At 38.1% G+C, this 26768-nt stretch overlaps 1 pseudogene; it reads right to left on the bottom strand.

Moving 5' to 3' along the window:
• Positions 1-3811: 3811 nt before the first annotated feature.
• On the bottom strand, positions 3812-4855 carry LOC143618467 (glucan endo-1,3-beta-glucosidase 11 pseudogene; annotated as a pseudogene).
• Between the last annotated feature and the right edge of the window lie 21913 nt (positions 4856-26768).

The following is a 26768-nucleotide window of genomic DNA, read 5'->3' on the forward strand; positions in this document are numbered from 1 at the left end:
CATTTGCTCATATAATTGCAGGTAGGAGGAGATAGAGGATGAAATTACGAGAACGTGGGCGAAAACGGTGAAGAAAACGGACTTGGAACGAGAAAGTTATGAAGAAAACAAGGAGACTAAGTGGAAGCCACTGTAGATTGCGGTACCCACCGTAAGCTCCGGTGGGAACTGGAGAAAAGTTTTACGTAAGGCAGATTTTGGCTACCGTAGCTATTTGAAAGCCACCCTAAGCTATGGTGGCTACCGTAGCTTACGGTGGGCCTGTCGCTAAAACTTGTAACAGCTTTTATAACTCATTTTTTGGACGAATTTTTACTTTCTCAGGACTACTTTTGACCCAAGAGCGACCTAGCTAGAGGCGATTTTGGGGTTCAATAACATTATTGTGAGTGTGGTAATCATTAGAGACTCGATTTTGATTCATATGCATACTTTAATTGAAGGAATGATGAACCGAATTATATGTGGCTAAGTTTCTTTGTGTTCTCTCCCGAATTATAAGGTTTTCCATTGAATGTTTGTTAATTGTTTATGTTATTTTGGGATCGTAGTTTGATCTTATGATTATATTGTTATGGTGATTGTGAGTTTGATTATTAATTGTTAGTATAGTTTAATTCGCATTCTTGACCATCAGTTCTTGTGCCATAGGTAATCGAGATTTGTTGGAAGGAAATTAGGGTTGGCTATATAAAACTGATTATCTGTGACAAGCTTGTGTTATTGCAATCCAAGTACTTAGTCCCTTTTTATCAAAATCAAACATATATTCACGAACTATGTCTATGTAGTTCATCCCAAAAGTAAAAGTTAACATTATCAATCATAGAAACCTGAAATCGGGAGAGAGCATTCTTTTTATTGAATCAGTTAAAACTCGTTATTTGTTTTTAGTTTTTCTTGTTCAAAACCAATCAACCAAATCAAACCTTTGAATTTATTTATTTTTCTGCATTTAGTTTAATATAGAGTAATTACAAAGCTACTTAGTAACACATTTTTCACAAACCCCACTGTGTTCGATACCCACTTACTACTATCTAATTAGTTGTATTTGGTTTATTTTTGAGTGAGTTTTCGACCTTACGTCAAAAATTCATCGTATGGACCACACTCCTCATATATGTCAGGACTCATTAGTGCATTAATGAATAGAAGCTCCCAATCTTGAAGTCTAAGATTAAATAGCGAAATTAACACTACTTTCTAAGGATTTGTCAATAACTTCAACAATTAATGCCAAATACTAAGAATTTAAGAGATGTTAGAAACATTTGATAACCAACTAAGCATATATTTATGAAAGAGTAAGGTTTCATAGATGATGGCAATTCCGTTTGTTAATGAGATATTTACGCTTACAAGTTATAAATGATAAACATGGAAACTATAGACCTTATAATAATGCAGATATTATACAAAAATTATACACTAAGACACCTTGCAGTCTTAGCGGAAGATGGGTGATGCAAACACCAGATTTGAACTTGTGAGAAAGTTGTCGTGGTAGCCTTTGGTGAAAATGTCAACATACTGATAATATGCAGGAACAGGAAGCACGCGAACCGTACCAACACGAACCTTTCTAAAAAAACGAATGTCAATTTCTACTTGTTTAGTGTGTTGATGCTGGACAAGATTCTCATATCGCAGTAGACAGTGTTTCTTGATGAACTAGAACAAACAATTCAAACGCAAAGTTACGGAATCAACTCATTTATGCAACTGTGTTTACAACTCCATGGTATTTTGCCTCAACACTAAATCGTTGCATACTTGCATGCTGTTTTGAGGACCATGAATGTGGTTATTACATAATAACATACATAAAACCAAACGTGGAGCATATCGAATGGTGACATCCCACTAGTCTGCATCAGAGTAAGCGGTTAAGGCAGAGGACTTGGACAAGATTATGTGAATGTGGTGTTCAATAGTGCCTCGTAGTATCGAAGGACTCGTTTCAAAAATACAGAAGATATAGTTCACAAGGTGTGTTGTGTAACAAGACATATAATGTAGGAGATGTATGGTCGAGTAAACGTAAAGTATTGTATAGCATTAGCTAAGCTACGATAAAGTGAACCATTGGCGTTGGGTAGAGGGGACCGACTCAAACTTAGTTTGGACGATGTTTCTATGGTGTAGATGCCAAATTTCGAGCAAAGAAGAATCTGCTTTATTTTATGCGAATTTTCAAATATTTTTGAGAGAATGAGAAAAGAAAGATTATGTTTTTGAAGGTTTTGTTTTCAATTCTTATAAATCATATGTGTTTAGTCGGGGAACAAATTTTTCGAAAAATTACTTAGTTATTCAAGCACATATGAAGATGATGCAGTTGGCCTCACAACTCTTCAAATTTTATTTTAACTATTTTATGACATTTTCTTTATTTGAATGATGATAAAGATAGTTGATAATTGAAAAAAGAGCATGTTAGGGTAAGGTTAAAATACAAAGTAAAACAAAAATGAGAGGGCCGAGAAGAAATGTAATTCATTGATCTTATATTTGAATGATGGAGATTATATAGTGTTAGTTGGTTGTTCATTGTGTTATTTAATTATGTTTTTTTATGCATTGTATTATAAACTTTGGTCATTGTATTTTTTTTAATTGATACTCATATTAAAAATAAAAATTAAAATAAGATTACATCATTGTGTATTTTTGTTCATTATTGTGTCTTTGTAATCAATATTTGTCTTTCTACTTATCATTTCGTTTTAATCATTCTGTAATACGTTCATTATCTTTTGTTCGAATGACATTACTTAAATTAAAATGTGAAGAGATAAAATTGTTACTATTACTTTATACCCCCAAGAACATATAATGCTTTAATTAGGATAAAGCAAAGTGTAACACTATAGTCAATAAGACGAAATATATAACTTTTATATAAAAAGCCATGCGCGAGCATATTAATTGTTGGAGACTAAGGGGGTGTTTGTTTTTTCTTCAAACATCTTCAAGGGAGCTAATGTCTGCACGCGCGCAGACATTACCCTTGAAGACTGTTGTTTTTTTTTCTTAAAACAGATCTTAAGTTATATTCTTTCATCTTAAAAGAAAAGCAAAGAAATCTTGCTTAAAACATCTTCGCAAAAAAATCATACTCTTATCCCTTTGAAGCCACCCTCTCATCCACTCCTCCCACCACCGTCCGCCACCACCACCCACCGTACGCCACCACCACCATCCCCCACTGCCACCGTCCACCGCCACTACCCACCGTCCGCCGCCACTACCCAGCATCCACCACCACTACCCCATCGTCCGCCACCACCACCACCACCACCATCCATCACAGCCACCACCAATCACCACCGTCCACCACCCACCACAAACCGTTCATCACCACCACCACCCACTGTCGGACGCCATCACCGTCAACTACCACCGTCCACACACCCACCAAAACCGTCCATTACCACCACCCACTGTCCACCACCACCATCCATCGCCACTACCCACCGTCCGCCGCCACAATTTTATTATTATATTTTCTATGTAACTTGAATAAATGACTTCTATCTTGTGAGATAAGTTTGACAGTTATGCAGACAGTATCAGCTTATAAAAAACAAACAGTCTTATATTTTCAGCTTGCAGATCTTCAGACCACATCTTCAGTTACATACATGAAAACAGATGAAAATCAGCTTGCAGACAGTTTATGTCTGCAAAAACAAACAGCACCTAAATATAAAGCATTTATTATATTAACTTACTTATTACATGGATCATGAAACATTAACTAACCAAAAAAACAATAAAAAAAGTAACATACGCACGAGGTTCATGATTAACTCAACGGCACATCGTAACCCCTTTGTCCATCCGGGTAAAACAACCCGTAGTTCCGTTCCGAAGTGGGCTCCGGTTTCAAATCCTCGTTAAAAAAGCGCAAACAAATAAACATTTAGAGGATCATTTGGTCTCAACGGAGTCCCACCACCCGCAACCACTCTCCGCACCAAATTCCTGTTATGCTCCGCCGCATTATCTACAGCGGCACCAGAGTTCGCCTGAATCGCCTACCGACGGCCACACCGGTTTCCGTAACCACAATATTAATATTATCAAACTGTAACTTATCCATTGCGGAATACACCGCGTCCAGTTGCGCGTCTAATAAGTTTTTATAAACGAGACCGTTTCCGGGGTCGGTGTTACCTGTATTATCACGAAGAGTGCGTAATCTAAGGGAATAGTGTCTGAGTTTGCTTCGTAAGCGAAGTAAGGGTACGCGTTAACCATGATGGAAGAGTTTGTGTCACGGAGGAAGGTAAGGAACGGTTTGATCACGCGTTCGATTAACTCGGGTTTTAAAACAACCCGCGGATGGAGGGTAGGAGCTATCCAGTGCGGAAAGGGGTACGGGAGATGAGACTTGTATTGTTTACGTTATGTTTTGTTAAAGAGGAATAAATGTTTTGCATGGCGGGGATTAAATACGACGTCGTGTTGCTCGGGTCCGCGAAGACTTCGTTGCCAACGGCAACGAAGTCGAATGCGATGGTTTGGGTGTAGGGGAGGATGTTGTATTGGACCCATGTGTCCGTGAACGTTTGGGATGCGGCTGCGGATGCGAGTTGTTCGTTGGGTAGGGCGACAATGACGGATATGTTGGTGCCCCAGAGGGCTTGGAGGACGGTCGAGTTGGTGTCGAAAAGCTTGACGCGGGTGACCCCGTTGGTGATTAACATTTGGACCACTTGGGCTGGGCTCATAGGTTATCCGCGATGCGGCCGTAGTTAACACCGATCGTTCCGCCGGAGAGTGTGAGGTGGAGGAAGGATAAGATGATGGTGAGAGTGAGGAGGTGTGATGGTGATGATGACGTCATTGGTGGTGGAGGATATATGGGACTTGGTGGTGATGGAGTTTAATGTTTAGTTATTTATAGGGATGGAATGGATTTTTGAATTTATTTTAATGTATTGGTTAAAAAAATTGGCATGGGATGGATATTTAGATATGATTACAGTTTTAATGAATTTATTAGTTTTTGATATTACATGCTATTAGTAATACTGGTATGATTATTGAAATATATTTATTTATATCCAAATTAATTATGTTAATTGTCGTGTGTTCTTAGAAATATAAAATACTATGTGGAATAATGAATATGATAGAAAGTTGAAATTATTATTGTAAAACAATTTGTTTATATTTCAAGTTGGTTTTAGTTGACTTTAAAATTGAATTTTAAGGAAATGGATATTTTAACGGCTAATCTTTTAACCACCTGAATGTTATAATGTTACGTGTAGGAAGCTGATAATGTGGCGAAGCATGAGGAGAGGAAGGAATTGACACTTACAATGGATTTTTGACATCTTTGCATGACACAAGTTTTAGTCGTTTATAGATATGTAATTCTACGAGCAAAAATTATGGTTGTATGAAGTTGTTTTGTTACCTTAAGTTATGAAGACAAGTTTTCGAGTCAGCTTATAAATATGTAACTTTTATCAAATAAAAAGTTATCTTTATTTGAAGTTAGTTTACGTTTGGTTACTTTTATCTAACACAAGTTTTTTAAGTCAGCTTATATATAATTCTATCAAATTAGAAGTTAACTTTACTTAAAGCTAGTTTACTTTTTGTTACCTTCGTTTAACACAAAGTGTTTCAAGTAGCTTATTGACATGTAATTTTCATGAAATTAAAGTCATTTTTAATTTGCATTTCATTTAATTTTTGTTATTCAAATTTAAAGCAATTATAGTTTGTCAAAAATAACCACATAAATCCAATCTTTTATTTTTTTATGCCGTTTTCGTACGAATTGTAAATGGCCGTTAACTTTTTCGTCCCGGACCTATTCATTCACTTTTGTTTTTTACTTTTATTGATTGTTTATTCATTTCTCTTCATCATATGAAATTTGAAATTAGAGGTTAGCCAATCATTTCCAATTATGATTTATTTATAATGCGACGGGACACCACTTCTTTTGGCGTATGCATGAAACAACGTAATTAATTTCATTAACGGTCCGATTTCCTATATATTTTTTTAACGGCAAACAAAGTTTGATCATCTAGATATACATGATCACATATTGGCACATGCCATACATCCGTGAGTGCTGACAATACTGATGATATCAATTTAAGTGGAAACCCACTCCCTAAAGCTCATTGTGGTGATACCATGGTTCCCACACAACCACCTGACACAAATAAAACTTGAACTGTTTCTAAAAATTGTCTTTAATTTTTTTTCAAACCGTTAATTTTTATAAACACAAACACAAACGACGAACCACCCGCAGGCTGCCTCCACAAGCCAGAAGCAGCCTCAAATAACAACAAATTACACAAAACTAAAATTACACCAATTCGACCAAGCTAGAGATCTAAGCTTAGACTTATACTTGTACCAAAGAGAGCAACTGGTCTTTATATCTCCTAGAATTTCAAACAAATTTATCTCCTTTCCTTCAAACACTTTTTCGTTTCTCGCATTCCAAAGCCTCCAAAGAGCAATTATGATAATCCCATGACACCTCCTTTTTAATGGCTCCAATATTAGTAGACTTGTGAAGCTCTAAAAGATCTCTTACTGAAAAGGTGAAAATCGGGGGAACTTTGCACCAACGACTTATATGGTCCCAAACCATCGCGACACCACACGCCGTCATGATATGATCCGCCGTCTCCACCTCCAAATCACATAAAGGACAAACACCGTCCGTAACCCGAATGTTCCTTCGTTCAAGGGCTCTTCGAGTCGGGAGCCTGTCCATTTCCGCCCTCCATGCGTGGATGTTACATTTGTTCGGGACCCATTTGCTCCATTTCATAATATAGTTATTTCCACTGTTTATAGAATTCACGATTAACTTTTTAACCGACCTGACTGAAAAACCCCCTTCTTTATCTCCTAATCAAATCCACCGGTCCGGCCTGTTAACCCAGACCGCCGCATTCATTAACCAGAAGCACTTCTCCCATTCTTCTAATTCCATAATTGTATTTGGAGACCTTTTCCAGCACCAGTTCCAACCAAACAAACCTCCTGATCTCCAAAACCTCTCTTTGACTTTACACCTCTTAGGTCTTTCTAGTTTGAAAAGGGATAGACAACTTTCCTTAAGACTTTGGTCACCTATCCAATTATCCATCCAAAAGCTCAAATTTTGACCATCATCCACTGTCCCTTTGATCAAATCAATCAATTTGCTAACTTCCCACTTGAGCTTGTTTATCCTATTGGCAATATTGGCCCAAGAGCTTGTTTAACTGGAACCACCTCCCCCGTTTTGTATCTCCACCCCCATTTTGAGAGCAAAGAATTATTAACATCTATTATTCTCAAGATCCCTAACCCGCCTATATCTTTTTCCGTTGCAACCCTCTCCCAAGCGACCCAATGTATCTCGTGGGACTCACTAGACCCTCCCCACAAAAATCTCTTCATAATCCTCTCAAGATTCTCCGCCACTTTGCTCGGGACCTTGAACAAAAACATAAAGTACACCGGGTAAGCTTTCAAGCACCGTCTTAATAAGCACAACCCTTCCTCCTATAGAAAAATAATGTGCTTTCCAAAACGCCAATATTTTTTCAAAAATTGTCTTCAATTGGTTTTTGTTTCCCTTTTTTTATATGTATTTACAAGCTCTTAATACATTTCATATATATTTGTTTTCTTTCATAATAAAAGTATAAAACTATGCTTATGATTTATTATATTTGTTTATGATGTTAATAAACCTTATGACTTATTCATTTATTTAGCTATTTTTATTACTATTAAATCAAACCAGGTTGAATTGGGAGTTAACATGTCCCAACGTGCGTGCGTGGTCCAAATTTTTGACATCTAATTTTTGTTTGGTTTAACGACCCCGCGTTACACGCTTGACTTATTATATATAAGCTTTCGGATATTATCAACATCCTTTATATATGTCACACGTTGCTAGGAGGGCCGGATCGTTTGTGAACGCAACGATACATTGATACCATTTACAAAGTAGCGGAAGATAAAAGATATTATTAGTTTATGCAAGTTTTTCATTAAGTCAAAATTATAAACTAGGTCAAGAAGTAACTTCAAAACACTGTAATGTCTGACACTGTTGGATGCCAATGTTAGTGTTATTGACAATCCCCTTGGATTCTAAGCTCATATTAACGGTTCAGCACATGCATGTATCCTTAATCATTCTCTACTAAATGCTAATCCAAAAATATCATATGCACAGTACCTGAATACATGCTAAAAGTATCAATTAAAAAGTTGGTGACTCCATGAGTTTAAGCTTATGTACGCATAATTAAATTAACTTTAAATAGTGCACAAATTGCATATACCTAAGTATAAAAGCATGGTGAAAATGTATATCAAGTCCACAACCAACCTTGCATTTTAGCATAAGTACCCTGGCTTATACCTAATCAAAATATGCCCCCAATTATTACCTTGCCAAGCAATAGTTAAACAAATTTGTAAGTTAAATGTTGTAAACGATCTGTAGATCTCAGTATGACTTATCCTACATCGGGTCAATGAGTGAGGGAGACTCCTATATATTACCATCCGTGCTAACCATCGTGTCACGTCCCGCCTAAAACCACAACATTTTTCGCAACATCGAGATCATTCTGGAACCATGAAGAAAGATCTAGAACAACCTGAAAATTTCGGAAAACTGTGGAACTCTCTGGAACAGCTCGGTACTTTCCGGAACAATACCTAACATATCGGATCGGCCTAGAACAATCAAGAACTGTCTGGTATATTCTAAAACAACCCGGTACAGCCTAGCACTCTCTGAAATACCAAGAAACTCACTATAAAAATCAACACGCTTAAATAGGGTGGAAGGGTTTCATTTGAGATCATCCCATTAGTTGTACTAATAACTCACAACACTTGTAGCTTTGCAAACACTTCTTATACCTTGTTCTTTAATCGATATAAAGGGTTATTTAATTGAAACTCTAACTCTTCCGCACCACAACACTTGAATCCTTTCATAACCAGATAAAAGGCTTAACTTAAAAGCATTCAAAGTCATCGCACAAGAGTTCAAAATATAACTCCTTGAAGTATGTACAATCCCCGAGGTAATGATTATGTAAATTTAAAGTGGGGCAAAACATGGCAGAAACAAATCTTGATAATCAACACGCCCATAAGTAATACAATTCGCAGCATGTATTCAACCCAAAAGCTTACGAAAAATAGCACCACAAAACTTATTTAAGTCCGCATGCAATATATGAACATGCATATCAAATTATGAGCTTGCTACTACGCTATAATCCACCATATGGCTGATATATATGTTAATAAAAAAGTAATTTATTGGACAACAATGTAAAATTTGTTATTGGGGTTGTGCAGTTGAGCTCTTTTGGTCTTTTTAAATGTTACGACTCACTGTCATTTCTTTAGTAATTTAGTTGGGACTTCTACGTTACAGAATTTTATCAGAATGTCATTTCATTGTGCCATATAATTACATGGTGACGACATCCAAAAGTTTTATTTGAAGTCATTCTGAGATCACGGGGCCAATTAAACATCACAGGGTTATTGCATCTACTATAGGAGATATACGTTTCCTTATATGTAGCTAGTATAATTTGGGAAAACTCCCATGTGTTATAATTTCTGCCTTACATCGATAATATCATTCTTTTCATTTATTTATATTTTAAGGACTACCATTATATTTTATTTATTGAAAAGGAAATCAAAATTGATTTTTATTGATTGAGTTGTTTTTGTTATTTTACTAGGAAGAACAAGATACAATATAAATACATGAAGCTCTTGGCTTAATAATGAAAGGTACAAGAAATAAAATGAATGTGAATCCCTGATTGATTGTGAGCATCTCCTTGAATGATTGTATGCAACGGCTATGTGTTGTCATTGGTTGTAACAGTATCACAAGAAAGAAAATGATGCTAGTTGATCCTATCCTTTATTTTATTTTCTAACATTCCCCTCAAGTTGAGTAGTAGAGTCTAAAATACTCAACTTGCCAAGAGAATTAGTAAATATTCTTTCGTTGACAACTTTTGTTAATATATCTGCTAGTTGGTCTTCTGATCGGACGAATGGTAGTTCTATAATCCCTGCTTTGAGCTTTTCTTTGATGATGTGTCTGTCAACCTCCACATGCTTTGTACGATCGTGTTGAACTGGATTTTCTGAAATATGTATTGTGGCTTTGTTGTCACACATGATCTTATTGGCTTCGGTTGGGAGAAAACCAATTTCTGTCATAAGTTTACGTATCCATAAAACCTCTGCCACACTCCGTGCGATTCCTCTGAATTCTGCTTCGGCACTAGATAGTGCTACCACTTTCTTTTTTTTTACTTCTCCATGTAACTAGATTTCCACCAACTAGAGTGAAGTACCCCGCTGTTGATCTCCTATCGTCTTTGTCTCCTGCCCAGTCTGCATCAGTATATAGTTGGACATTCAGGTGTTTATTTGGTCGAAAGAGAACTCCATAGCCTACTGTTCCTTTGAGGTATCTGATAACTGCATTACTACCTCAATATGGGAAACTTGAGGTTTGTGCATGAATTTACTGAGAATTCCAACTGCATATGCAATATCTGGATGAGTATGTGCGAAGTATATTAGGTTTACCTACCAGGAGTTGGTATCTTTCTTTGCCTGTCAGTTCTGCAACTGCTTCCATATGGAGCTTATGGTTGACTCTTATTGGGATGTCAGCTGGCTTACAATCAATCATTCCAATTTCAGCAAGAAGGTCAAGAATGTATTTCTTCTGGCATATAAAAATCCCTTGTTTGGACCTTAGTACCTTAATTCTAAGAAAGTACTTCAGTCTTTCCAAGTCCTTCATTTCAAATTCTGTGAACAAGTTCGCTTTCAACTTTCTCATTTCTTCTTCATCGTTTCCTGTAATAATCATGTCATCAACATATATGATTAAACAAGTAACAAGGTTACCTCTGTTTTTAAGAAAGAGAGTATGATCGGAATTGCTTTGTCAAAAACCATATCCCTTCGTTGCTAAAGTGAATCTGCCGAACCAAGCTCTAGAAGATTGTTTAAGCCCATAAATAGTTCTTTTTAAACGACACACTTCCTTTGCTTTGAATTTTTCTTTGAACCCAGGTGGAGCTTCCATGTAGACTTCTTTTAATTCCCCGTGTAAGAAGGCATTCTTAACATCAAATTGATGAAGAGGCCATCCTTCATTAGCAGCGATCGAAAAAAGGACCCTAATTGTGTTAATCTTGGCTACCAGAGAGAATGTTTCTTGGTAGTCAATCCCATACGTTTGGGTGTAGCATTTTGCCACCAACCGTGCTTTGTATCTTTCAATGGTTCCGTGTGGTTTGTGTTTAATCGTAAAGACCCATCAACATCCTACTGGTTTCTTTCCCGGTGGACGGTTACATTTTCCCATGTATCATTTTTTATCAATGCCTTCATTTCTGTTTCCATAGCATCCTTCCAATTCTTGGATTTTAAGGCTTGTTCTACAGAATTCGGAATTTGTTCGGCGTATAAGGAAGCGTTAAAGGATTTGACTTCTTTGGATAGGTTTGCATCAGCTATGTTTGCCATGGGGGTATCGGGAGGACTTGGACTGTTTCTCTGGGGAGTATCTTTTTGGAGGTATTCCTCTGTTGAATCTTGGCGGGAGCACATATTTTTCAGTACTTTCTTGATGTATAGGTTCTTGTTCCTCTTGCACTTGTTCCTCTTGCATTGTTTCCTGCATGATTTCCTGCTCTGTTTGTTCTTCTACTTCATGATTGTTAGATATATAAATATTTTCATGAATTATATTTTTAGGTATTTGAAAATTACTTACTCCGGATATAAGGTCGATGGCATGTGGGTCTGGATCAATGATTGATGACCCACCAGGTTGATGTGAGGTCGGTGACTCATCTTGGGTGTTATGGTTAATTTCTTTAGATGATGAGACCCATTTTGGAACCCATTTTAACCAACTTAGGGTGTCATGATCTTTCTCCCCCTCACTACTATGTTGGGAGGTGTAAAAGAACTCTGTTTTCAAGAAAGTCACAGTTCATAGTAGTGTATATGTTGGGCTATAACATCGGTACCATTTTTGGTTGACCCCATAGCCTACAAAAACACATTTTTCCGCACATGGGTCAAGTTTGCTTCGATTGATTTTTGGTATGTGGACAAAAACCGAACACCCAAATATTCATGGTTGAAGTGTAAGCGGTGGGGATAATTTGGTGAATTCTGAAAGGGCTTGAAGAGGGGTTTTTAGGTCAAGGGCTTGAAGAGGGGTTTTTAGGTCATTGACGAAAGAACTTAATCCTAATTGTTGATGACGACAAATCAATTAACTGACAAAATATTAAGCAATCAATTACTATAAAACCGTTTAAGCACACAAAAAAGCATAAAGAATTGATAAACCGAATGATTAACCAAATCAAAATCCAGAGTTAAAGTTTAAAGTATCAAAAATCTAGCATACAACTCAACCCTACGCCCTGAGATGGTTATGAAGCCCCTATCCTTGCATCCCGATATTCATTCTCTTGATTATGATGTTCGAGAAGGATAGCATGGATGATTATAGGGATTAATATGTGTTATCGTGATGAAAAGTAGCCTTCAAGATGTCCCAAAACTGATGTATCAATGAATAATCTCGATCTTAGGGTTTTTCTATCTTAAATATGGAAGAAAATCACCAAAAACCGGATTTCCGTCAGACCTGGCCATAGCGTACCACCATGCCGCTGTAGGCTATGGTTGAGCTGTAGGCTATGGCTCATACTGACTGCCTTACGGATTCCTCAAGCTGTAGGCTACGGCCTGGGAGGGGTAGCCTACGCATGCCTTGCCCCCAAAATTCCATTTTCTCGTTTATTTTGATTCTTGATTGCCCGGTTAAGCTCCCGATCACCTCTCTTCGTATAATCTCGATTCCTCCATCCTTAAACACTCCAAATTAGGTCCAAATAATCTCCATTAACTCCGCACACTTGTAAACACTAAAGCACTCAAAGTACTCATGTTCGATATATTTAACCAACTAAAACACACGAAATTACACACCATAAACACGTGTTTTTACTCACACATCACATCCCCACACTTATCATTTGCTTCCCTCAAGCAAACTCTCATGCAACACATACACCTCGATCGATGGTTCATCAATTATAAGTAGTGATACTACTGAGGTATAAGGTCATACCCAATTCTCAAGAACTGACACTGTCAAGGTTGATAACCCACCAAACAATTTAATGATACGTTTTAAAACTATGGAACATCCCAAACGAGTGTACTTTGTTTCCGGTTAAGGCACACATATTCATACCCCTCATAATATAACAACTCTCATCTCGGTTTAATATCTGGACCAACATAAAATGTGCTAGTATCTCTCTGACCTCTGTACCAAGTATCAACACAATGTAATATGCTTGGAAGCAAGTCATATCTGCACCCATTACCCACCGGTTGCATAGAGAATAGAACTAAGGTTTTTGCTATGGCTTAGGTTAGGGTGTGGAATCGGATTTATTTAGTAGCTTATGGTGGATGAAACTCAATTAATTAAACAAACACACAAAAACACTCACCAATATTTACAAATGATATTGACTCCAACATTGACTCTTTTTGAGCTTTTCTTTGATTTTCAACTTTTTTTATTGATAGAACTAACATCAATATATACAAAAACCAAACTGAGACATACGTACATTATGTACTATGCTCGACACATAACTTATATACAATTCTTAACATACCGGATTTCATCCACAGGGTTAAACATAAAAGGCCAAGACTAACATGACTTGTAATGTGGATTAAAAAGAATAAAGAAAAATGGGAAAGGCAACAATTGGCTCCTAAGGGATAATGTAGGGTAGGGAATTCTTTTATGGCCAACATAATGTGGGTTTTCTACGGTCCTATTTCTCCATACAGGTGGTGGTATTAAGATCTCGAAATGCATGAAACAACCAAGTTCTAGATATCAAGGACATACTGGTTACTCTCTATAATGACACTCACACGACATGTGTATATACTATGTGTATTATATATAAGGCAAATCTCACACACGTACCGGAGGAATTAGGCTGCCTACATGAAACATGTGTACCTATCCCCATGACTAGTTATCCCCATCTAAACAGTCCATTTTAATTTTTCTTTTTGAAAAAAATTTGCATGGGAAGACGTTCGAGAAGTTTAAAAACTGACCATGACCAAAGACCTCTACTTGGCATGAATACTAACAATTAACAAGTTACAATTCTGGCTTTTGCGTACAATCAAGCTACTCTAAGACCAAAAATTTCAACTTTTCCATTTTTTCCATCCCCACACTTGAGATTAGCATTGCCCTCAATGTAACCTTTATTTTCAAAAATAGATGCAAAACAGGGGATGTTCATACCAAGCACAATCAAGTAACAAACGACTACCAACCTCGGGATTCAAATAGAGTTGCACATCATAAAATAAAACACACATACTTTAAACACAAACACAAACACAAACACCAACCATACGACCTAAAAGTTCAACACGCCATCCGACCGCCCATAAACACAATTACAAAAAGTCAACAGAATATAAAGATAGAGAGAGAGACACATGGACCTGATCAGCGGATCATCGAGTGCTTAATAATATGGTGGCTGCGGGTCACTGAATATGGATCTCATGGAATCCAAAACACCAGAGAAATTAAAAGAATCCGACGAACTGCCCGCACTAGTATCACGAGCTGCATCCGCTTGAGGATCTACCCACCTCGAATGATGAATCTGAAGTGGTGGATAGTGCACACTCCCATTAAACTGTCCTAGAGTCGTGTAGTCAATAATTGGTGGATTATCCACCATTGGCTCACCCCGATGCCATGCCTCATGAGCCCGACTCTGGTGATCATCTATGTACCTGTCATTGATCTTTTGCTGCCAATTATATGCATGAGTTTGATTCACAACTCCATCCGATCATACAACCTCTAAGTCTCCCTCCGTTGCATCACCGCATTCCTGTTATGTTGATCAAACATATATTGAAACTTACCACTCTAATTACCATAAACGGGTGGCCTTGATACCTGAAGCCAGTCAATCATCCCCGAATCATCATGAACCTTCTCATGTGGGTGCTGAATCGGGGCCTGTTGTGGCTGCCCCGACGTACTTCCACCTTGCTCACTTCCAACTGTACCTCGTATAACCTGATGGCTCGGTCTCCCATGAAGAAAACACGTATGCTTCCTCAATCACATTCTTTAGTGCCCTCATTTGTGTCTGTGTATCAAAGTGTTGGACATAAACATATCCCCCCTTCTCGTGGTAAATCAACCCCTATTTATGCAATTGCTCTTTATCGAATGGGCTAAGATTCTTTTCAACCGTGGGTGTATCCGCTCGAATATCTCCTTTTGCCTTCAACAATGCTATAATCAAACGACAATGTGGTACGATTAACTTTGCCTTAGATTCTCTTGCCATCTAAATGTTCATGATGACCAAATACCAATACGAAATCTTCGGTGTACCGTTCATCAATGCATATAACACCGGAATTTCCCACTTTCGAAGTTGAGTTTTATCACCTCGCCTTGGCATGACATTATGAATCACTAAACTCAAAAACACTCTCACTTGCATCCTCAAATTGTTTCGCAGCATCATATGAGCAAATCCCAGTTTGAAGAGCTCAAACTTCGTTCTCTCATACGTAGGATGTTTATCTAGGTTCGCATACAATTCCTTCTCTGAAGGATACACATACTCTGCCGATGGTTTCGAATCAAATGGTGCTATACGACGTAAAGTTTCCAATGATATGACCACCTCTTTGTTACTTGCCCTTACAATCAACCTCATCGTCTTTGACAGATTATTTTCCCAATCCACTTTCAATGATGAAACCCATTCTTGAATAGTGTCCATATAAATTTCCTTATCCTCACCATCATAGAACTTCAGAGCCGCTTCCCAACCCAAATTCCCAAACATAGTAACAATACTAAACGGATTCAACTGACTCTTCGTCACCTATTTCTCACAAATAAACCCATATCTCTTGTTTTTTCAATTTGGCTATTTCATCATTATACAACTCCTCTTGCAAGTACGAATCCATTCCCGATAGAGGACCCCCCCCCAAAGTGGATTAAGGGTAGGATCCATCCATTAGTCTTCGTATTGGTCTTGTATTGGTTCCTCCTCGTCCTCGTCATCACATAAAATCAATCTTCGTTTGGGCAAAGGCGATGGTCAGCCGGCGATGAGGCAGCGTTTCCTTTGTTTCTTGGCGGGTTCTTCCTAGCGTCACCGGTCCTTACCATCTTACACAATCACAACTAACCAAAAATGCAAGTCAACCAAGATATCAATCCACACCAAAACTTCCCCACACTTGTAGTTGATTATGGGTATATAACTTGTTGCTTTAATGCTTAAAATTACCACTTCAAATTTTTTACTTGCGAAATTAACAACCATGATGCTCACGGTAATTCTCTCAACACCCATCAATTTATAATCAACTTTCATCTTATAAAATTCAACAAGTCATCATAATCAAATCATTATAACCATTGTTACCCATATTCCAAACTCCCAATAAAATCTAGCATACAAGCATGGGGGGAGTATTCCCATAACAACCCTTAACCTCATTCACCATTCATAATGTAAAAATTGAAACTTTATAAACATACCTTAAGTATCTTCAATCAAAACATGTAAAAGACATGCCTTTAGTGATGAAAGAAGATGTAACAAGCTCAATTACAAGAAAAACACTTAAATTTGAAAATACCCAAATTTGGTTCTTAGGGTTCTTCACACTCAACACAAATCCCACAAAAATCGAGAAGGAATTGTTGAAACCGACACCACACATGAATTCCTCTCGAATAATAAGATTAGAGCCCGGAATCAAGTGATTTGGTTAAAGATTAATGGAGTTAGAGGTTTAGGGATGGAGGTTTTGTGGGTTCAGGGAGATGTAGAAGAAGAAAAATAAGAAGACTAGAAGAAGAAGAAAGAAATAAAAGTGGTGTAGGTAAAATAATTGGATGATATTCTTTCTAAATAAAAAAACTAATTTTTTTTTTCAGAATCCCGGCCGCGGGCTACGGCTGGGGCGCCATAGCCTATGGCACCTTTATACCCGATGGAACCTTAAGGCAGTGAAGAAGGTCCATAGCTTACGGACTGGCCGTAAGCTACAACCGGCCAGTCGTAGGCTACGACTTTTTTTAACAAAGAAAAAGAAGGTCAGGTTGCCTCCCGAGAACCGTTGTATTTAGAGTCTACAGCCCGACGTTACCTGGCCCTTAACAGTAGGCTGAATATAACGGTGCAACAGCTATAATCTCACACCGAATCATGTATACTTTTATTCAAATCAGCGTCTTCCAAATATGGTTTCAACCGACGCCCATTCACTACCTGCCTTAGATGATCGTCAAAATCTTCAATTACGACCTCGCCAAACTAGCCGACACGCTTCACCTGATATGGTCTCATCCGTTTACTATTTAACTTACCCGGAAATAGCATTGCTCTCGAGTTGTCCTTCTTCAAAAGTCTTTCTCTTAATCTTGGCATAATGTACTTGCTTCATTCTGTCTTTATATGCTGACGCACATTCATAAGCTTCATCCCTCAGCTCCTCCAGCTCATATATATTCATCTCCCTTTCTTTACCTGCACACTCATAATCTAAATTAACATTTTCCACGACCCTTAATGCACGATGGGCAAGTTCCACACGTAAATAACATCCTTTCCCATAAAGCAACTGATAGGGGGTGGTATCAATAGGTGTTTTAAAAACGGTACGGTAGGCCCATAAAGCATCATTTAATTTTGTTAACCAATCTTTTCTATCGGGCCTTACCGTATTTTGTAAAATTTATTTAAATTGTCTATTGTATACCTCCACCTAACCACGCGTTTGAGGATGATAGGGTGTGGCTATTCGGTGGTTTAAGCCATACCGTTTAAGTAATTTGCCAAAATTAAAGTTTTTAAAATGCTAACCCCCATCACTTATAATGATGTGGGGAACACCAAACCTCGAAAAAATGTTTGTTTGGAAAATTTTACAGACAATGGCATGGTCGTTTGTTTTGATGGCGATTTTCTTCAACCCATTTAGAAACATAATCAACCGCCACCAAAATATAATAATTCCCGAAGGAATTTGGGAACGGGCCCATAAAACCAATCTCCCAAACATCAAAGATGTCGACAACGAGGATGGTTGCATGGGCATCTCGTTCCTCCTGGAAATGCTACTTAATTGTTGACATCTCACATAGTTCTTAGCATATTCTGCTACATCTTTAAATAAACTAGGACAATAAAAACCACAAGCTAAAATTTTATGATCCGTTTTTTGCCCGCTGAAATGTCCACCGCATGCGAGTGAGAGTGCGTGTGACAACACACTTCGAGTCTCCTCATCTGGAATGCATCTCCAATAGACTTTATAAGGCCCAATCTTTAACAAGTCCGGGTCTTCCCACACGTATTGCTTCACCTTAGACATAAATTGATGTTTCTTCTTCTTGGGCCAGAAATCTGGAATGGTACCTGCAACAAGAAAATTAATAATATTAGCATACCATGGTAAGGTAGAAACATCAAACAGTTGCTCATCTGGGATTGACTCATTTATAGCCCTCATGTTTTCTTCCTCTTGACCCATCAATCTAGATAGGTGATCAGCAACCACGTTCTCGCTTCCTTTCTTATCACAAATCTCCACATCAAACTCTTGGATCAACAAAATCCATATGATCAAGCATGGCTTTGCATCCTTCTTCTCCATCAAATACTTAACAATGCTGTGATCTGAAAGCACAACAACCTTACTCCCACAAATATAAGATCTAAACTTATCCAAAGCATATACTACTGCAAGAAACTCCTTTTCCGTAGTTGTGTAGTTTATTTGAGCATCGGAAAGGGTTTTGCTCACATAGTATATGGAAACGCGTTTCTTTTCCACCCGTTGACCCAAAACAGCTCTGACCGCATAATCACTTGCATCACACATAATTTCAAATGGAAGTGACCAATAAGGTGATAGCTAAATCAGGGAAACCAATTTTTTTTAAGAACATTAAATGCATTTAAACAATCTTCATAAAAAACAACTGGCACATCTTTTAATAGAAAATTACACAACGGTTTTGTGATGACACTAAAATTTTTAATGAACCGTCGATAAAATCCGGCATCTCCCAAAAAGGACCGGATTCCCTTAACATTAGTAGGAGGTGGCAAATAAGATATAACATTAACCTTAGCCCGGTCAACCTCATTCCCCTTACTCAAGATGACATGCCCTAAAACCGTTCCCTCTTGAACCATGAACTGGCTCTTTTCCCAATTTAAGACAAAATTCGTTTACACACATATTTTTAAAACCTTTGTTAATTCGTTTAAACATGAATTAAAAGATGAGCCGAAAATAGAAAAATAATCCATAAAAATTTCAAGTGATTAACCGACCATATCTAAAAAGATACTCATCATGCACCTTTGAAAGGTCGCCTGGGCATTAGACAAGCCAAAAGGCATTCGCCTAAATGCAAAATTACCATATGGACACGTGAAAGTGGTCTGATGTTAGTCATCGGGGTGAATAGCAATTTGATTGTACCCCAAATAGCCATCTAAAAAGCAATAAAATTTCTGACCTAATAATTTTTCGATATTCTGAACAATGAATGTTAGAGGAAAATGGTCTTTGGATTTCGCGACATTTAACTTCCGGTAAGCAACACAAATTCGCCACTCGGTTACCGGTTGGGTAGCAATTTTACACGTCTCACATTACGTGTTACATGAATACTTGCCTTCTTTGGAACCGTTTGTGTTGGACTCACCCAAATACTATCCGAAATCGGGAAAATAATTCCTACATCCAATCATTTCAAGACTTCTTTCTTCACAACTTCTCGCATGTTTGAATTTAACCATCTTTGTGCATCATGTGTGGGGTTCACCTCGGGATCCGTGATAATCTTATACATCACAATAGATGGACTAATTCCCTTTAAGTTCGCAATCGTCCACCCAATTGCCGGTTTATGTTCTTTCAACACTTCCATCAATGTCTCTTCCTGATCTTCTTATAAGTTTGAGGCGATGATGGTGGGTAACGTATCATTTTCTCCCAAAAACACATATTTGTGGTGTTTTGGGAGTTCCTTAAACTCAACTGCTGATGGACTCAAAGTGAAGGTCTCAACTTAGAGTCAATAATGTCCGGTAGTTTCTCCACCTTTTGAGACCATTGCGGTTTCCCGATACTTGCAGCATAAATCTCAACTTCTCTTTCTTCCTTCTCCAACTGATGTGAATGCTCAACTGCTGACCTACAACAAATAACACACTCCTCTGTGGCATCTTCCTCATTTCCATGAGGATTCAACTCGTCAATAATTTCAACCGTGAAGCATTCATCACTCACTAGAGGGTTAGAAACGTTTGAAAAAACATTCAACCGAAGATTTTTATTCCCGAAAGCCATGTCGACTACTCCGATTCTACAGTTTATTTAAGCATTTGTGGTTGCCAAAAAGGGTCTACCGAGAATCACGTTCGGTTGCCGTTTTGGGTCTACTGTGACATAATCTAGAACTAGAATGTCGACCGGGTAATAAAAATCCTCGATCATAGTAATCACATCAATAACAATTCCCCTAGGAATCTTAAGCGTCAAATCGGCCTACACCACGGTGGTGTCGGCTTTTCTAAGTGGACTAAAATCATATTGGTCATATACGCTTCCCGGGAGAATACTCACCCCCGCTCCAAGATATAATAACGCCCTTGTCATTTTAAAATCACCCACTTGAATGGGTATTATTGGCGTTTCCGGATCTTGTAGCTTGGGTGGGAGGATTCCCGTCAAAACCGAACTCACATTAGCCATTAAATTGACCTGTTTAGGCATTTTATGAGTTCGTTATGAGTACACAATTCCTTCAAATATTTAGCATATGTGGGGACTTGTTTAATAGAATCAATGAGGGGTAAATTAATTTTTACTTGCTTAAAGACCCCCCACATTTCCTCCTATTGCGGGCCCTTTTGTTTTGGGTAATGATGTTGCTGGATTCACCAATGCCTGAGGAAACGGAACGGTTTTACCCGTGGGCCCTGTCTCTTTGGCGGTTGGTGTTCCTTTTTCCTTTACTGATTCATTTAAGTTTTTATTGTTTTTATTAATTGATTTATTCGGTTTATTTATTGGTACAATTTCCACCTCATCATCACTGTTCCCGTTTTCCTCCAAGTCTTCCACCACTCCTTCAACGAAAGTTGATGGTGGATTTACCCCGTTATCAAAAACCTTACCATTCATAAGGGTACTTACCTGGTTAATGTGGGTGTTCTTTCCACTTGAAGAACTGTCATTTTGATGGCTTGAGTTCTTCAAAGTGTCACTTGGTAGCCGCCCTGAGTTGTTGTTTAACTTTGACACTTCTTCTGCCAACTGACTAACCTGCTTATCTCTTGTTGCATTTGCCTTATATGCGATTTCCTTATCTTTCTTGTACTCTTTTTGCCCTTCCAACACCAATGCCATCAATGTATCAAGCTTGTTACTCACGTTGTCTCCACCTAACGACCCAATCTGATTGTTACCTTGATTATAACCATCACGATTACCATATTCTTTACTTTATCCTCCAGACTCTCTTTGACGATACCCACTCTAACCATTACCTGAATTATTTCCATAGTGTATCTGGTTTGATTGATAACCTGTCTTCTAAGAACTTCCTTGAAAGACGGGTTATGCTGAGTTTTCGGGTTTCCATAGCTGAAATTTAGATGATTTATGTGGCCCGGATGATAAGTATTTGAACTCATGTTATTGTATTTTCTTACACCGTGAACATAATTGACCTCCTCTTCCTCAGTCTCTTCATCTTGTGCAACCCCACAACTCCCAACTTCATGCTCTAACTCACCACAACCTTCACACACTGGATATGTTTTTCCCTATTTCCCCGCTCCTTGCACACCTGCTTCCCACAACATATCCATCTTCGTTTCCAACCTATTCATTCTGTTATCTGAGCCATGACTGTCAACCGCTTTTACTATTGCTCTTTTGGCCATCCTGTTCGACTGCACCTATCTCTTTGAATTATTTGCATGCCTTTCAAGATGCCCCCAATACACATTTTAATCATTTGTAAGAAAAGACCCGTTAGTTATGGATTGGAGATCTCGAACATCATCATTTGAGAGACTGTCGTGGAATGCCTTTATCAATTCCTATAGGGCTATCTCATGATGTGGACAAGTCCTCAACAATCATTTAAATCTTTAAAAAGTTTCATAAAAAGTTTCGCCTGTGATTTGTTGAAAATTTCGAATGGTGTTTCGAGCCTCGGTGGTTCTCTATGGCGTATAATATTCGTCTAAAAATTGTTGCGCCAAATCCCCCCAAGTATAGATACTAGCTGATGGCATAGATAAGAACCACTGTTTTGCTGCATCTTTCAAACTGAATTGGAAAACTACCATCTTCACTTCTTCTTAGGTAAAACCTTGACTTGAGATAAGCGCACATATCGAGTTAAATCATTCAAGTGCATGTGTGGTTCTTCAGTAGCCTTTCCATGAAAACCAGGTAACCCCCTTCTAACTGCTCTGCCTCATCGAAAAGGTCATTCCGTTTCTGACCGGAATAATGATCGGTAGAGGATTCATGGCCACTTGTGGAATGAAGTGACTTTGATTTCCTCTGACTGGTGGTGGGACATATGTTCTGGGTACTCCATCATCAAACTCATAACACGGTGCCTGTTGTTCATGGTTAAGCTGGCGTCTCGGTGCTCGATCTCTTTGATGATTTTCTGGATGATTCTTTCGAATTTATTGCTCATTACGAATATCTTGTTGATGATACTGACCCCTCATGTTCGTCTCTAAATTTTTAATCATCCTCAGAATCGAACCCCAAATCATCCCATGTATGCCAATTTTCCACCCGTACATGAGCTTGGTTAATTCCTTTCTAAAATCAGCTTGTCTTTGACGGGTTACTGGGGGCGGATTTGATTGAAAAGTTGTCATCCGTATTAAACTGCCTCCTGTGGTTACGGTTGACTTCTCGGCTAAACAGGTTTTGGTTAAAATTATGGTTTCGGTTAGGTGGTAGGTTGTTTTGTGGAGCGGTTTGTTCTTGGTTACTTGGTTGGCCTTGGTTATATGGTGAGTAATCATTCGGGTCTCTTTTGTTTCGGGTGCTCATTGTTTCTGCTTTTGGTGTTGTGACTTTAGTTTGGGTTTCTGAGCTGCTCGGTTTATCCTTGCTGTTTTCTCAATTTCTAGATCAAACTGTAGAGGCTCTTTCTCACGGGAATATCTCGTCTGCATCAAATTGTAAAGTTACCTGCACAGACAAAAACACCAACACCCCATGGAAAATCAACGAATAAATAATTAAAAACAAAAATTAAAAACTAAGCTAAACTAGCACTTTGCGCGTTGATTCCTCGGCAACGGCGAAAATTTTGATGTAGATGTCGTCCTCTAATAAAAAATAAGTATTTATGAAACTTAAATACCTATAACTAGTACGGGTAAGTAAGGTCGTCTCCATAGGGAATCAGTGGAAGTGAAACTCATATTTTATTATTAATTAATTAAGGTGGACAAGCGATGTCAAGCGGTTTAAATAAGTAGTTTGTAAACAATAATATCAACGAAGAAATAATTAACGAAGAATACTAACACCCTGCGTAAAATTAACGAAGAAATAATTAAAAACAAAAATTAAAAACTAAGCTGAACTAGCACTTTGCGCGTTGATTTCCCGGCAACGACGCCATTTTGATGTAGATGTCGTGCTTTAATAAAAACAAGTATTTATGGAGCTTAAATACCTATAACTAGTACGAGTAAGTAAGGTCGTCTCCACATGGAATCCGTGGAAAGTGCAAGTGAAACTCATATTTTATTATTAATTAGTTAAGGTAGACAAACGATGTCAAGCGGTTTAAATAAGTAGTTTGTAAACAGTAATATGAAAATAACCAAACTCTTGGGTATGGGTTTTGAAGCAAGTTAGAAAATTGATAAACTTCTTTGGACAATTCCTTGTTAAAATATGTAAACCAAATGACTTAATGATTGGCTATATTGAACGTTAGAACCTAATCCGAAAAATTGACACAACTTAATGAAAATCTATTTGATTATCAGTTTTAAGTTTTGAAACACAAAATCAATATTATGGTTACTGATAAATGGGTCAATGACGGAAGAACTTAATCCTAATTGTTGATGACCACAAATAAATTAACTAAAAAAAGATTAAGCAATCAATTACTATAAAACCGTTTGATTAACCAAATCCAAATCCAAAGTCAAAGTTTAAAGTATCAAAAATCTAACATACAACTCAATCCTACGCCCGGAGATGGTTATGGAGCCTCTAGCCTTGCATCCCGATCTTCATTCTCATGATTATGATGTTGGAGAAGGACTACATAAATGATTATAGTGATTAATATGTGTTATGGTGATCATGCACTTGTAGTTGATGATACCCAAACGAAGATCAATCTTTAAGAAGCATGAAGCTCCTTGGAGTTGATCAAAAAGATCGTCAATGGGAGGCAAAGGATAACGATTCTTGATTGTGAGTTTGTTGAGCTCGCGGTAATCGATGCACATACGGAAAGAGCGATATTTCTTCTTGACAAAAAGAACGGGTGCGCCCCATGGAGATGAACTAGGGCGAATGAACCCTTTATCCAAAAGTTCTTGGAGCTGGTTTGATAATTCTTGCATCTCGGAGAGTGCAAGATGATAAGGATCCCTCGCAATTGGGGTTGCACCAGGCACAAGATCGAATCGAAATTCAACATCATGAATAGGAGGAAGACCAGAAACATCATTGGGAAACACCTCAGGATACTCGCGAACAACCAATGTTGGAAAAGTCGTTAGGCGGTCCCTAGGCGGCCGACCCCCTTGGAGGGAGTAATCGGAGTACTCGGGGAGTAATCAGAGAGTACTCGGACATGATAAATATAAAGAAAATTATTTTTTGAGTAATATATATATATATTTCAAATATCATAAGTTTACTAATATTTATAACAAAATGAGTGAATATCAATATAAATAAGATAAATATATTTTTAAATAGGAAATTATTCTAACAAATGTTAATCATTAATTAAAAATGATATTCGATCTTTAATATTATAGAAATACGAATTATGTTGTATTTTTTAAGTGAAAATAGACTCAAGTTAACCGACTAGATGTGATTCTGCCTAATGTTGACCACCTTTGAACAATTTTTAACAACTAGGCAGAGTTAAAGAATCTCCTTTCGACACCATACCTTGTAGCGAGTACTCGGAGAGTACTCGGCCTTGTAGACCTACTTTTACAACATTGCGAACAACATGAATGTCCTCAATTTTCCGTTCCTTCTTTTACACCACATAGGCTACGAATGCTATATACTTCTTGCATAGGTACGTTTGGGCTTGAAAACAGGTGATAAAATTTAGGCTCAATGGCGAATGCTTTTCACCAGATACACGAAGAATTTGACCATCGGCAAGCAGAATACGAATGAACTTCTCGAATCAAACAATTTTAGCACGTTTCACAGATAACCAGTCCATGCCTACTATGATGTCAAAACTTCCCAATTCCATAGGAATAAGATTGATTGAGAACTTATGATCATTTAGATTTAATTTGCAATTTCGAATAACTGAGTCAATTGTTACATATTTACCATTAGCTACCTCAGCAGAATACGAGTTTTTAAGCTTAGATCAGGGTTTAGCAAGTAAATTCTCAAATTCAAAAGACACAAAACTCATATCGACACCGGTATCAAATAAAATGGCTACAAAGTGGTCATTTACGAGAAACGTACCATTAACCACATCGTCATTTTGCTGAGCTTGATTGGTGTTAATCATAAAAGCACGCCAACGATTTTCTAGAGGAGCTTGAGCAGCTTGAGCGATCTGACCACCTTGTGGTGCAGGAGCTAAAATGGCGGGATGCGGCTGAACTTGAGCTTGGTTAGCCAATAATGGTGGAACCTGTGGCTGATAAGCTTGCTGGGTTTGATAAGATTGCACTTGGTATAGCGTAGTTGGTGCAAGCTGAAGCGAGTTTACAGTTGCAAGTCGTGGACACGCGTTGCGAAAATGGTTAGGATCACCACAATGGTAGCAAGCTCTCACTTGGTTCAATGGTTGGGCATAAGACACAGGACGGGGGTTTTGGTTGAGCCAACCTTGGAGGAGCAATGACAGAGGTCTCTCGGCAAGTGGCACTAAGGTGCCCAAAACGGATGCAATGATTGCATTGAAGACAAACGGAAAAGGCGGGATGGTGTCGTTGACAGGCGTTGCACAACAGATGGGGTCCATTGTACGGTTTCCGAAGAGGTGGTGCAAGGTTGGGTTGAGGTTGAGATGCGGTTTGTTTAGATAGCGCATAGTTCTTGTGTTTCTTGTTGCGGTAGTTTGAGGAAGAGGCAGGCTCGGATGACTCAGGTTTGAATTATTTGGGCTCGGTAGGGGGTTTATCAGCAGGCTTCTTCGACCCCTTCAATGTCAAATCCCGGCTTTAACATGATTATCGTTTAATGTTGCAGCAAGGTTAATCGTGTCTCTAAGTTCGTTGGGAGCACTACTCAAGACACTATCTTGAATTTGTCTCGGTAGTCCCCGA

This window comes from Bidens hawaiensis, unplaced genomic scaffold (genome assembly GCF_021521415.1).
Source record: "Bidens hawaiensis isolate Kalapana, Puna unplaced genomic scaffold, B.hawaiensis_p1.1 tig00077470_1, whole genome shotgun sequence".
Classification (NCBI taxonomy): Eukaryota; Viridiplantae; Streptophyta; class Magnoliopsida; order Asterales; family Asteraceae; genus Bidens; species Bidens hawaiensis.